This window comes from Danio rerio, chromosome 4 (assembly GCF_052040795.2).
Source record: "Danio rerio strain M-AB ecotype USA chromosome 4, GRCz13ab, whole genome shotgun sequence".
In the NCBI taxonomy this organism is placed as follows: Eukaryota; Metazoa; Chordata; class Actinopteri; order Cypriniformes; family Danionidae; genus Danio; species Danio rerio.
The window spans coordinates 46,366,055-46,381,689 of NC_141024.2; the positions used below are offsets into that span (position 1 = coordinate 46,366,055).

Sequence of the window (15,635 nt, forward strand, 5' to 3'; positions counted from 1 at the left end):
TGAAATCTATCCCCCCCTTGGGTAACGGATGGCCTCCGCAGCGTCCTCCCTATCGGGATTGCACGCTTCCCAACGTACTGTCGTATTTCCTAGAATTATCTAGATGCTCACGACTCCCCCAAAAATATATCTAAATCCGTAAAACTTCTGTTGAAGTAGGATAAATTAGGGCCAGGGACACGTTGGAGGACCGCGCCCCCCATGATGTGGGTGCGTCACGCTTGCTTGACTATCTCCTCATCGGGGGTGTTGGTAAGGTGCAGTCATTATGGCGCTTTCAATGGGCTCCCAATGCGTGGATTTTACAATCAAATCCACTTATAGTGCTGAAGTTCCCGCCATAGGAGAACGTTCGAGGTTACTAAAGTAACCCTTCGTTCCCCGAGGAGGGGAACGGAAGCACTATACTCCGTCGCCATAATGACTGTCCCTTAGCTGTTTGAAAGTCTCTTCAGCTTAAAAGGATGGCGTCTGCTGGCTTCAGGTGTGCTTATATGCTGAGATAATTGCAGATGTCGCACACCTGCGCAAGCTTACGCTGCCAATTAATTTCATTCATTGGCCCGTTCAATACTCTCCAGACAAGCGGCTTCTGATCCGAATCCTCCCAATGCGTGGATTTTACAATCAAATCCACTTATAGTGCTTCCGTTCCCCTCCTCGGGGAACGAAGGGTTACTTTAGTAACCTCGAACGTTCCTGCACTGTGATCCACAAACACTCCTATTCTCCTGCTGAGTGGCTTCACTGGGAGATCAGTGTGTGTGTGATTGTGTCTGAATGAGAAACTGGAGGAAGAGCAGAGCAAACTCCAGGACTGAGTATTACATCCAAACACACACTCATCACCTCCTCCCTTCCTCCTGATGCTCTTATATGACACTGATATAAAAACATCATCATCTCCACTCCAGTCAATCTCCCAGTAACAGCGTCCACACACACTCTCTCTGCACAACACCTGAGGATGAAAAGCAAATCTGTCTGGATGATCAGGATACGGCTGATTCTCTCTCACACTCTTCACCTCTCTGTTCTCCTCAGACAGAATGATTTGAGTGTGTGCTGTGTTTGGATCCAGAGTGAGGAAACAGACATCTGAACACAAGAACACACATTTATAACCACAGCTGTGTGTGTGTGTGAGAGAGAGAGATAGACTGTGTGTGAGAGAGTGAGTGTGTGTGTGAGAAAGAGAAAGACTGTGTCTGTATGAGAGTGTGTGTGTTTGTGTGTGAGAGAGAGACTGTGTGTGTGTGTGTGTGTGTGAGAAAGAGAGAGAAAAAGTGTGTGTGTGTGAGAGAAAGAGAGAAAAGACTGTGTGTGTGTGAAAAAGTGAGACTGTGTGTGTGTGTTTGTGTGTGTCTGTGCATGTGTGAGTGTGTGTGTGTGTGTGTTTGTGTGTGTGTGAGAGAGGGAGACAGACAGAGAGAGAGAGTGTGAGTGTTTGTGCGCATGTGTGTGTGAGAGAGACAGAGAGAGAATGTGTGTTAGTGTGTATGCGTGTGTGTGTCTGGGTTGTGTGTGTCTGTGCATGTATGTGCATGTGTGTGTGTGTGTGCGTGTGTGAGAGAGACAGAGAGAGAATGTGTGTTAGTGTGTATGTGTGTGTGTGTCTGGGTTGTGTGGTATCTGTGCATGTGTGTGTGTGTGTGTGTGTGTGTGTGTGTCTGTGCATGTATGTGCATGTGTGTGAGTGTGTGTGTGTAGTGCGTGCGTGTGAGTGTGTGTGTATGTGTGTGTGTGTGTGTGTGTGTGTGTTTGTGTGTGTGTGTGTGTGTGTGTGTGTGTGTGTGAGAGAGACGTTTGATTTTGATTTTACCAAAACCCTTAATTGCAATTATTGAATGATTGTTCATCTCATTTCCACGTGTGTTATTATTGACATCAGTTCATTTATAAAGCAATTCTTGATTGATGACAGAACACAGCCCAGCATCACATCACCATTCACACTCAACAACAGTCACTGCATTTGTCAAGTTATAGTCATTAAATCCACAACAATTCTAGATGCAATCCTGTTTTTAATAATAGATGCAGTGTTTTGTTCATGTCTTTGTTGATTTAATTTCTCCTAGAAACACAGATTGCTCATTTTGCTTGGCCAATAAGAAATGGATTAGTGGACATTTGTATTTCTGCATTTGCTTTACTTAAAACCTAAAATAAAAACCTGTTTTGAACAGAAATGAGCCATTGGTGAAAATAAAGCAGTCAGGATATTAAACAGTGGAGAAAGTCTCGTACACTCTGTAAAACAATGAATGAATCACTTATATTAGGGGTCATTTGTGTTCACAGCTACAGCACCATGTAATATTCTCCACTGCAAGTGTCCTCCTCTTCTCATCAATGCTGCTTTATAGATCATTCTCCATTCTGCTTTCATTACTTCTTCTACTGCTAGTGTGCTTCTCCATACCGTGTCAGTTTAGTCTTTTAAAATGTGCTTGTTATTTATTTTCACAATATCTCTGTCAAATATTTCACCTTCGGCTGAACTAACATCAGCACTTTCATTAAAACACAGCGATGGACTATTATCCCCAACATCTCCAACAACAGCTTCAATTCTGATATCAGGGAAAACTCATTGTCATCTGGTATAATAAGATCCCAATTAGAACTCTCCAGCAGTGTTTTTCATTCAACATCACACTCAGTTTATCTAAGACTTTCTGTGCAAACCTTACTGATCCCATTCCCATACATTTAGCAAGACTCACTTAGTTCAGTGCCTGCTTTGTCAACAATGTCTCTCAATCGTGGCATTGTTTTGGATACTGATATGTCCATCAATCCTGAAGTGTCATCTCCTGACAAAAACCACCGGCTTATCAAGACTCTTGGGCCCAAACAATAGTCTCTGGATGAACTGCAGTCTATACGTTGCTCCTCTACTCACAAGATCAACCAAGCCTTGACCTCCTTCATCTCTTGGTAAGAAGAGAACACTTTGAGGGATCCAAACTAATTGTAAACTAATGGGGGGTCTCCACAAGCCAGCTTGTACCATATAGAGGATCCCCCAAGCTGTTAAATATAAGTGTGCGGCCTCTTTACGATAACCGGGGAAGACACCATTTCCAATTTTGTAGAAGTCTTTGGATTTTCTCAAGCGTACCATTCCAGTTCTTCTGAACACAGTCATCCTCACCCGAGGTATTTCAAGCCACCTTTCTTCCATGTCAAACCTCCAGGTATGAAATGGTTGTATTTAAAATCAAAGTCCCTGGTCCCCTTTGAACATTCTCCCATTCTATTTTAAATGTTAAAGCTTGTGATCACTAAAACTGTTTTCCTTATATTTCAGATTTTCTATAAAATTCTCAATATTCCTAGTACATAAAATAAGATCTTTTCTTGTTTGACATAAAATTCCCCACTATTTTTGTCTCCTTGAAAACTTTTTTCTGTATTCCTCTCCCTCCATATATATACTCAGTTATTTTCCTTTATTAACTCATTTAGTTCCTTTCTTCCTATATCAGATTTAAAAACCATTCTATCTGCCATATCTTTGTTGAGTGATTGCTAAGGTGTTGCTAAGGCGTTGCTAGGGGGTTGTTAAGCAGTTGCTAAAGTGTTGCTAGGCGGTTGCTAGGTGTTTGCTAAGGTGTTTCTAGGTGGTTGCTAAGGTGTTGCTATGTGAGATTACGGCATCCTAAGAAAACTGTTGTGAAGATCAGTATCCATGACCCCCCAGTAGGGATACTGATTAACTGAGTAACGTAAATAGCGCATTTTGCAGAAAACAATTTGTGGTGCATGTAAAAATGTGTTTCCTCATAGGAGGTGGGTGCTTGGTTAAGTGAAGGGGGGGGGGGCTGTGTGGAAGAAAGGTGAGTAGGGAGGGTAAACTGTTGGGGAGGGTTAGTAATGCATGGAGGTGGGTGCTTAGTGAAGGATTGTAGAGGAGAAAAGGTGGGGATACTGGAGGAGGGGAAAAGAGTAGGGAGAGGAAGAGCGTAAGGACTTGTAGAGAAAGACTGAGCAGAGATTTTATTCCTGTTCATGTTGCTGTTGATGATGTGAGAGTAGTTTTAATGCTGCTGTTTTGTCCTTCCACCGTTTTTGTATTGCTGCTGCTGCTGCTGTTGTTGATTTTTTTGTAGTCAGATGATGGTAGTAGAATTGCTGATGGGTTGTAGAGAGATATTGAATTTTAGAAGCTTGTAAAGGAGCTGGAGCAGTCCTGTCAAGAGCTTTCATGGGAAAACGAAGATAAGGAAGTCATTTTTGCTAGGCTTTTTATAGAACAGCACCCAGGGCAATAGAGAGATGGACTGAGAAAATGGTAAGTGTTAGGGTTAGGGCATGTTCTGAGATAACATCGAACAGCACCCAGGGCAACAGAGAGTGCATGGCACAAATAAAAGGCCTCCAGTGACCTTAGCAGGTACCAGCTGGCATCATTAGCTGGCATCATTAGCCTCCCAGCTCCATTTAGCCAAAACCCCATACTACCATAACAAAATTAACACCACTTCAGACATACGCAAACTATTTAGGACATTTAATACCCTGCTCTGTCCTCCTACACCAACTACTTATCAGCTGGCCTCCATCTTTACACACAAACACTCAAATCTAAATCTCCATCAAACAACACTCTGAAGAAAAATTCAGTCTCTTCCTTCACTTCATACTAGCACATTCCCAACCAGCTTTAAGCAGGTGTACCGAAGGCCAGCTAGTGAAGTGTGAGGTGGATTTTATACTCTTTAAAGTGTGAAGTTAATCTATATATTCAAATTGTATGTGTATAATCTGCTTGTAGACTTGCATACCATTAAAAGAATTAAGGTGCTATGTAGAAAGGGTCACAAGAAGTGGATGAGAAGAGAGCTGGAGAAAGCCTGAGTAAACAACTAAGGTGTCTCAGGAAATGGATAAGAATAGAGCAACACATGTGTAAACAGATACGTATAGATGGATAAGATATATGGTTATCAGGTTGGGGTCAAGGGTTAACCTAGGGGGAGTCTTGTGTGATAAATGTAGAACTAAGACAAAAACAGATGACAGAGGTGGAATTTGGGGTCAAGGGTTAAACTAGGTGGGATCTTGTGTGACAAGTATAGAACAATGTGAAGAGCAGATGCAGACTTGTATATAAGCAGGCCAGAACATCAGTGAGACAGAATTTTTTTTAGACAGAGATGCTACTGGGGGTCTCCTGAAAGTTCTCCTTTGTTGTCGACAATAAAGTATATTCTTCTGATATTCTTAACCTCCTGACTGAATTTGATTTAGTAAGAGAAAAACCAAGAAAACCACCACAGTTGGCGTCCCTGGGTGGGCTGGAAAGGAGCAGGACTGGTGTTACTCTGCATGCTGGACTGGAGAGAAAACACAAATATGTGGCCACAATAAAAAACGGTAAGCGATTTTATGCTTATTAGTTTGTGTTTTTTTCTGCCAGGACCTGCTTGTAACGGTAAATACCCTTGAACTGTTTCTCCAGCTTTGAAGAACTTAAAGTAAATGTAAAAAAGATATTAAAGAAAAAAGGGGTTTTGAATAACAGAAGAAAAAGAGTAATTTGCATGCAAATGATCTGTGTTTTCCTAAGTGGGCCTTGATGGATAGGATAAACATTAACTAGTAACTGTTACCCAGATTTGGGAAATTATTATGTAAGATATGCATAGAGCATTTATAAGTTTTAAGAGAAAGTCCTTAATGTGTGGTGACAGTTAAGAGATTAAAGCAGAGTAAGGTATGCAAATGATCTGTGTTTTCCTAAGTGGGCCTTAATGGATAGGATAAACATTAACTAGTAACTGTTACCCAGATTTGGGAAATTAATAATGATGTAAGATATGTATAGAGCATTTTTAAGTTTTAAGAGAGAGTCCTTAATGTGTGGTAACAGTTAAGAGATTAAAGCAGATTAAAGTAGAGAGAGAAGCGCGCAAAGTCCTACGATAATGCTCTGTTAAAGTTGAAGCAGAGGGCTGCATGGGTAGGCAAGGAACCTGTGGTTACCACTCTAAGGTTAGAGACTGCTCGGACAGGTCACTCAAGAGGAGTGTAGTGTAGAGTATTTATTTAATTGTAGTGTTTGTGTATTTTTTGCTTCAGGTTGAGGCAAAATAGTCCATATTGGTGTGCAGAGAAGACTGCCTTCCTCCTCCTTGAATGGAATGAGGATGGGGGATGCAGCTCCTGTTACACTAAGTGGAGGAGAGGAGTGAATGAGAAGAGGAAAAGTAATTGATGTAGTTTAAGAGAAGAGATTATAATATAAAGGAGGAGTCTCCTAAATTAAAACTAATGGAACATGTTGCATTTGAAAGACACAGAGTGAAAAGGCAGAAGAATATACTAGTTACACATTTTTCTGAAATTATCTGTGTGTTTTAAGTTTGAATATGTTAAAAAAGAACTATAGGCAGAGTGAACTTAAATTCCTGACATAGCAATAGGTGAAAGACAGTCTGCTCCAGGATGGGGGTAAAAGAGAGATTTATGGTGTCCATGTGTGAACAATAAATAGATTATGTCTATTTACAGCACTAGGGAAACAGAGAAGAGGAGAGTAAAAGAGAGGAGATCAAACTTTAGATAAAATAATGACATAGACTTTAACATTATTGTGGATAGAATTTAAGTTATTACTGAATAGATATATTATAAAGTAGTATAGTAAGAAAAATGAAATGAGGAAATACTAATAATAGAGTTATATTATATAGAAAAGAGTTTGAAACTCTACTAATGAAAAAGAATAAATGAAGCCATAGTGATCAATATATATAGAGATAAAGGAAGTATGGAGTAAAAGAATGTATTAATAAACAAATAGATTTACTAAATAAGTATGAATAAATAACATATAAGTTGAAAAATGAATATTGATTAATTGAAGATTTAATTATAAAATGTGTTACAAAATAAGCTTTAAAATGTCTAAGAAAACCTAAGAGCTAAAAACTCAAATTACGGAAAGGAAAAAGAATAAAATAGAAATAGGAAAAATAAGTCCACTGTTTCATAGATAAAATTCGATGTTAAAACATGCTTACAATATAGGCACATTGAACAGATAAGATAAAAAGTAAAAAGCAGTAACAATTTGAAGAAATAATTGACTTTAGAGAATTTGTTTGTATTTAAGGGCAATACAAATGTTTGTATCATCTTTCTCAAAGTCAGCTACATAATGTGATCTGAGCCATCATCTATTTGTAGTAAAGTACAGTGATTCAGATGAAAATCATAGAATCTAGGTAAATGTTAAAGAATGCGTTAGAGTGAGTTGAAAATAAATTTTAAAGTTTATGCAGTAAGAAGCTAAATTGATAAGTATGCATTGCACTTCCAAAAATGAAAAAGGCTTTTAGTAAATAAATATGTGAGTTTAATTAATAATATTAACTTTGAGATATAGCAGTAATGATTTTGAACAGTTATACCAGATATTGGGCCACCAAGTAGTATTGTTTATTTAAATCAGGTATGGAAAAACATATATGGAAATAAGAAATGCAATACTAAAATACGTGACAGAGAAAATAAAAGATAAGATAATGACAAATGGCAAACAGAAGAAACATTTGATGCAAGCAGTGAGAAAATAGAAACTGAGTATAGAAAATGTTAGGGAAATTAAAATTCGATGTAAAAATGACCGGTTAGTAGAGAAACACTAGCATAGATGAGGCGAAATGTAAAGTAAAGCATAATATGGAGCTAAAGAAATTTATTAGAATAACACTAAAGAAATAGAAAATTAAACATATTTACATATGATAAAATGATTGTGAATTAGAGAAAATAAACTGTTAAAACCGTAAGGGGAGAAAATAGATGAGAGGAGTCTCCATTTGATGGAAAAAAAAATGGGAAAGAAGAAAATACTTTTATAGGTCATTAGCTCAATTCCATATATTAATTAGGAGGACAAAGGGATGGACTTTGGGGGACTGTGGTCTCTTACCTACTAGACATCTCTGAGTGCACTGGCAAATGGAAAAGGTGTTTGAAAAACACAATGGACAAACTGTTGGCTGTGGACACTTGTGAAAGCAGTGAGGCAGACACTGCATGCCCAGGAATTACTGAGGACTGGAAAGGCTACTTATGTTCAGAGACACTAAAAAGAGGCAAACAAGCTAATGATGAACTGATCAAAGAGAAAAAGCGCTCCACCAGAACTTAACATCAGCTCAATGAAAGAAAAGAAGCCAGCACAAAGAGAAAAGGGGGAAACACTGTGCCCTGATATGGACACCACAGAAAAAACTGCACCAATCTATGAACCAGTTGTCTTCTCAGGGTGTGAGGAGGGGGAGTCTGGCAGTCCATCTCAAAGCAGTCGACCTATAGTCCAAATTGAGAACAATGTGACCACTCAGAGGGCAAAATAAGAGCAAAAGTGCAGTTACCCATTCTTGTATCAAATCAGACTCCTATCAATATGATAAAAAGAAAAGTATCATGTAAACTGTAAGAAAAGTCTTAGATGATAATGTACGATGAAACTTTAAATGTGTAATGTTGAAATGATAAATTATGAAGAATGTTAAATTATTTTGGTTCATTTTCATAGGTTAATTCATAGAGATTATTGAACATAGGAGGACAAATTATAATGCATGGTGGTGACTAATAAAAGAAAAAGAGACAGCTTTTATAACACAAAAAAATTATTTGGGTTAGAAGTTGATGGAATTAAATATTTAAGTTAAAAATTAGGGAAAACTTATTTTGAGTAAACTAAACCAAGATTTGAGAGAAAAATTATGTCAGAGATTAAGACAGAAAAGTGATTTATATTTGAAGGGAATGAAAAAAAAAAGTGAAATGAACTCACAGTACTGAATAGGTCAAAAAGTAACAATTCTAAATGTACTAAAATAATATTTGAAAGAGAAAAGTGTTTAAAAACAGAAAATAGGTTGTTTTACATATGTGAAGAAATAATTAAAACCAAAAAGGATTAAGGACTAAAGATGAATAATCAGATCAGATAGAGAGGAACCTATAAAGAAATCCAGTGATTTTTCAGTCAACTGGTAGAAAATTACAACAAAAAATGTATGTACAAACAGTGTGATGTGAAAGCAGGAAGGAATTGGAGCTGAAAATGCTGAAAAGTGAAAAATGCTAATTAATATAAAATGCAAAATAAGAAATAGCTCAGAAATAAGAAATTACTTTGGTGTCAAGTTTTAATAATGATTAACAGTTCAAGACATTAAGGGAAAACAAAATTAGCCAGCATAGGGAGGATTAATTAAAATTTAACCAGATGCAGGTCTGTTATATGCTGGAATAGGCATTATTGAAACTTTTGAGAACATAGCAATAAGAGAAACACTCAGATATGTTATGGCATTTTTAATTAAAGTCAATTTCAAATCGGTTGTGATTGTGTAGATGACAAATAAAAGGGATTCTATTTGAATTCGATTTGAATTTAATTTTTGATTATGGAATTAGTCAAAACAGACAAAAGTAGATGTTGTAAAATTTATGATTTAAGAACAGTAAGTGATAGAGAACTTCTTAGCAGAGGTTCCTAACACGCACTGTACTTAAATTTGTTAGTTTGGATGCCAAAAATGTTAAAGTAAGTAATTGATTTTTGTTCAGTTAATTATCAGAGGAGGGTAGACACTTGGTTACACTTAAAGTAAAAAAGACGTGTAGAATTTAGTTATCTGCAGGTACATCTAGTTCAAGCTAAGTAAAAGACATAAATAACATTTTTTAGGGATGACGGGTTTAGTGTTAACAAGATTCTGTATCTAGTCCAGATGCAATAATAACTGATAAGCTGATAAATAAGAAATTGATTTGACATTAAAGAAAATAGGTTAGCAGGTCTAACACTAGTATAGAGTCACAACCTCAATTAGATGATAGTGGAAATTAAACAACATACTAGTATCTATGAACAATATATGTAGCATTAGAAGTGAACGAAAAAGACAAATAAGATTTATGTAATACATACAAAGAACAGATTGTTGAGGCAACAGCATTTTAATAGATTGGCATTTGAGATGTACATGGTTTGAATCAAGGGTGAAATGGTAAAGAAAATTGAGCACCAAGGATAATGATCGCCTTTTTGAATGCAGTGATTAGTGAATTGTTGTCCACATGTGACATTTGTGCAAAGTAGAATGTGAGTAAAAGATCAGCAATAGGCTTAAGGGGATATTCAAGAACTTGATTGTGGATGTTGTGAAATGATAAAATTAGCTTAGGGCAAGAGATACAAACTTTTGGGCATGACAGTTTTGGTAGATGAGTGAAGGTAATTCCATCAGCAGAACAGGGAAGAAGGAACAGTTATTACATTTAAGACAAGAGAAGTCTCAGATTTGGAATAACCTCTGAAGAAAGTTCAAATAATGTGTCTGCATTTAAAAACAAATTAAAGTAATTAAAGTCAATTAAAGTGAATAAAGGTAATTAAGTAGATAAATAAGTGGATATATAATTCAGTGAATAGATAAATAAATGAATTGATAACGTATTGGAAATAAAGAAAATTGAGAAATTACACATAATTGTAAGGAATGATTGAAAGAGCTAAAGATGATTCATCAAGGCCTAGTTTAACAAACTATGTTAAAATGATAAACTCAACTGGATTGATTTGTTGTTACCTTTTGCATTAATAAGTGATTGCATGAAAACTGACAGAAACAAGCAACTAACATTGCATGAAGTACTATTGGGTCGACCCTTGCATGTAATCTTGTATTTAACCTTGTGGAATGTTTGGAGAACATTTCTAATGCATTGGAAAGAAGTTTGGTCTTTTATGAGAAAACTAACTGTCATGTGCAAAGCGATATCTGTACAGGAAACCAAAAAAGACCAGAAGCAGGAGATTAATCCGGTGATCGAGTATATCGGAGGTGTTCTGGAGAGAGTGGAGTGTAATCAGGAGAAATGGACCTTATGCCAAGGTTACCAAAGGGGATGCCATCAACTGGATACCATCGGGACCACAGCACAAGACAGCCAAAGGAAAAAGCTCCAACAAGAGAAAGTTAACGGGAAACAGAGGAGGCAGAAAATCCCAAAGCTCAAACCAACGAATTGCAAAGTGTGGCAGAAGCAGTTCATCAGAACAGTTAAAAGAGTAATTCTGATTATATACCTGAGTGAGAAATACAGAAGGTGCCACAAATTCAAGTGATGATAATCACTACAACTTCAGGTTATAGACTCTCAACATAAAGTCTCTATCAACACTTTTAAGGCCAGAACGAAAAAAGAATGCTCGCAAGTATGTGCCAGATTTAGATTCAAAAAGATGAACTAGTGCTAAAAATTTTTATAGTTTAGAAGAAGAGGATGATGAAGAGGATCCATGCCTTGGGTGTTAAGTGCTAGACAACCTCTACCCCAAAACGGCGGCTCTCTACAATACGCAAAGTATCTGGGCTGAAGATCAACGTACTCTACGGATTATGTGTGTGGATGTTAGATTAGAATATTATGTTATGACCATATATTATGAAATTGTGCATGTGGATTTTTATTTTTTGTAGTGTTTTAGTTTTATTCTTTACTGTATGTTAGATAATCATGACCCCCAGAAGCAAATGTATAACCATTTGTATGCTTAAAATATTACTTTTTATGATAACAAAATAGAATCAAGTCTTTTACTATGTTCCTGTCAAATCAGGACATAGATGTTTGGTTTGATTCTATTCCAAAGTGCAATTACATGATCTGGTCATTTGTAATAATACTGTGACATATATTTGTCATTAGGTAGTTTGGCTAAGGGCTAGATCATGGAGTTGCACTATGGGCCAAAAGCAAGAAGATTAAGACTTGAAGTCTTAAGAGGAGGGATTATATGAAGTGGATTTTATACTCTTTAAAGCGTGAAGTTAATATATATATTCAAATTGTATGTGTATAATCTGCTTGTAGACTTGCATACCATTAGAAGAATTACCATATCACAAGAAATGGATAAGTTATATAGTTACCAGGTTTGGGTCAGGGGTTAACCTAGGTGGAAATTGAGGTCAGGGGTTAACCTAGGTGGAATTTGTGTGATATATGTAGAACTAAGACAAAAACAGATGACAGGGATGGAATTTGGGGTCAAGGGTTAAACTAGGAGGGATCTTGTGTCATATATGGAGAACAAAGGAAAACAACGGATGTAAAAGGGTATTTAAGTAAGGCCAGAAGATGAGTGAGTTAGAATTTTTCAGACAGAGATGCTACTGGGGGTCTCCTGAAAGTTCTCCTTTGTTGTTGACAATAAAGTATATTCTTCTGATATTCATAACCTTCTGACTGAGTTTGATTTAGTAAGAGAAAAACCAAGAAAACCACTACATTAACAGCCGAACGCGCTAACCAATTGCGCCACAGAGACTTAGGGAAAGATCACCTACAGTGGTAGAAAGGCAGAACTTTGTCTCAAAAGGTCTGCTATATGAACCCTAATGTAAGTTTGTTGAGAGAGAGAGAGAAAAGTAAGAGGAACGTCCAACGTGGGGCTCGATCCTACGACCCTGAGATTAAGAGTCTCATGCTCTACCGACTGAGCTAGCTGGGCTGATGAGAAGCTCTTTCAAGAGCTACACACCGTTTACAGTAATACCTTCCCTACCTGTGACAATCTTCTGCTAAATCCTGATTTCATCTTGTAACGCTGGACAGAATGTGGCCCTGGATATATGCCCAGTGCACGTGTTAGCATTTGCAAGGCAGCAAAATGCCTAATTCATCCCTGGGTGTGCTTGAACCACCAACCTTTCAGTTAACAGCCGAAAGCACTAACTGATTGTCCCACAGAGACTTAGTAAGAAGTCACCTACAGTGGTAGAAAGGCAGAACTTTGTTTCAAAAGGTGTGCTACATAAACCCTAATGAAAGTTTGCTGAGAGAGAGAGGCAACAGAAACACTCAACGTGGGGCTCGAGCCCACGACCTTGAGATTAAGAGTCTCATGCTTTACCGACTAAACTAGCCGAGCTGATGAGGAGCCCTTTCAAGAGCTAGACACCGTTTACAGTAATACCTTCCCTACCTGTGACAATCTTCTGCTAAATCCTGATTTCATCTTGTAAAGCTGGACAGAATGTGGCCCAGGATATATGCCCAGTGCACGTGTTAGCAGTTGCAAGGCAGCAAAATGCCTAATTCATCCCTGGGTGAGCTTGAACCACCAACCTTTCAGTTAACAGGCTAAAGCACTAACTGATTGCGCCACAGAGACTTAGGGAAAGATCACCTACAGTGGTAGAAAGGCAGAACTTTGTCTCAAAAGGTCTGCTATATGAAACCTAATGTAAGTTTGTTGAGAGAGAGAGAAAAGTAAGAGGAACGCCCAATGTGGGGCTCGAACCCATAACCCTGAGATTAAGAGTCTCATGCTCTACCAACTGAGCTAGCCGGGCTGATTAGAAGCTCTTTCAAGAGCTAGACACCGTTTACAGTAATACCTTCCCTACCTGTGACAATCTTCTGCTAAATCCTGATTTCATCTTGTAACGCTGGACAGAATGTGGCCCTGGATATATGCCCAGTGCACGTGTTAGCATTTGCAAGGCAGCAAAATGCCTAATTCGTCCCTGGGTGTGCTTGAACCACCAACCTTTCAGTTAACAGCCGAAAGCACTAACTGATTGTCCCACAGAGACTTAGTAAGAGGTCACCTACAGTGGTAGAAAGGCAGAACTTTGTTTCAAAAGGTGTGCTACATAAACCCTAATGAAAGTTTGCTGAGAGAGAGAGGTAACAGAAACACTCAACGTGGGGCTCGAGCCCACGACCTTGAGATTAAGAGTCTCATGCTTTACCGACTAAACTAGCCGAGCTGATGAGGAGCCCTTTCAAGAGCTAGACACCGTTTACAGTAATACCTTCCCTACCTGTGACAATCTTCTGCTAAATCCTGATTTCATCTTGTAAAGCTGGACAGAATGTGGCCCAGGATATATGCCCAGTGCACGTGTTAGCAGTTGCAAGGCAGCAAAATGCCTAATTCATCCCTGGGTGTGCTTGAACCACCAACCTTTCAGTTAACAGGCGAAAGCACTAACTGATTGCGCCACAGAGACTTAGGGAAAGATCACCTACAGTGGTAGAAAGGCAGAACTTTGTCTCAAAAGGTCTGCTATATGAACCCTAATGTAAGTTTGTTGAGAGAGAGAGAAAAGTAAGAGGAACGCCCAACGTGGGGCTCGAACCCACGACCCTGAGATTAAGAGTCTCATGCTCTACCGACTGAGCTAGCCGGGCTGATGAGAAGCTCTTTCAAGAGCTAGACACCATTTACAGTAATACCTTCCCTACCCATGACAATCTTCTGCTAAATCCTGATTTCATCTTGTAACGCTGGACAGAATGTGGCCCAGGATATATGCCCAGTGCACGTGTTAGCAGTTGCAAGGCAGCAAAATGCCTAATTCATCCCTGGGTGTGCTTGAACCACCAACCTTTCAGTTAACAGCTGTAATGGAAATTAATTTTTAGATGAACATGTGTAGTGAAAACTTGCTTATTCCTCATCTTTAGATGTGTGAAAAGTCACTTATGTTCACAGTGTACTTTTGTTTATACAGCCTTACATTCCCGTATGTGACCACGTGGTCCTTATCTTTCAATTAGGCTTTACGATGAACATCTGTTAGGGGTAGGGGGCATGGGCTGTGTGATATGTGACTGGAAAGCAGCAGGAGTTTTTCCAACCTCAAAACAAGATTCGGCTGAGGTAGCAAAAGTGTTACTGACGGAAATTGTACCGCGATGGGGAATACCACGAAAAAAAAGTTCAGATAATGGTACTCATTTTGTTAATGAAGCAATCAAACAAGTGGGCCAATACTTGGAAATTGATTTGAGAACACATTGCAGTTACCATCCAGCTTCAGGAGGAGCTGTTGAAAGAGAAAAAGGTACACTGAAGAACAAATTGGCAAAATGTTTTGAAGACACATGCAGGGCTGATAGTGGAAAAAATTCCTGAGCCTGAACTTTTTTTCCTTGCCCCTGAGGTGAGTAGGGGTGGGGGTACTATGTATGCAACGCACTTTTAACACATAACTTGTGGGCCCCTGGGCCCAAATATATTAACAGCCTATGTGTAACCCTGATCATCATTATTGTCAAGTGGCTCTTTTTAGACACATGCCAGTAATGTCAGTGACACATGCCAGTGTCAGTGATCTTGTGACATGTGCCAGTAGGTGTCAGTATAAGCACGTTATAAGCACATTAATCTTATAAGTCTCTTTGCTTTAATATTTAAAAATCATTAGGCAAATGACACCTGTTATCTTACATGCATATATGTTATGAGTTTTCAACATGCATTTTATTATAACTTTTTAAAGGATATTATTTAAAATACCTTAAAATGAAAATAAGTTAAATAATAAAATAAATGAATGAATTAAAAACATAGAGAAGTCCATATTGTAGGGAACAAAGGAACTGCCAGGATGCAATAATATACAGTACAACAGATAAGTGTAACCCCTCCCATACATAAGCATGCCACAATAAATTTGACTGACATGTACTGTCAAATGACTATATTACGTACGGAAGTATGACTACGAATACATAAAATAAATGCGTTTAAATTAAAACATCGTGGAGTAGCTCAGCAAATAAACTAACTTGCG

At 38.1% G+C, this 15,635-nt stretch overlaps 1 protein-coding gene and 1 non-coding gene across 2 annotated transcripts in view; both read right to left on the reverse strand.

Annotated features, from left to right (window-relative positions):
- Nucleotides 1-15,635, reverse strand: part of LOC148681932 (uncharacterized) — a 398,953-nt gene that overhangs the window by 51,901 nt on the left and 331,417 nt on the right. The window lies entirely within an intron of this gene.
- trnak-cuu (transfer RNA lysine (anticodon CUU)) lies at nt 14,175-14,247 on the reverse strand. Its single transcript has one exon. It is a non-coding gene; the product is annotated as a tRNA-Lys (tRNA).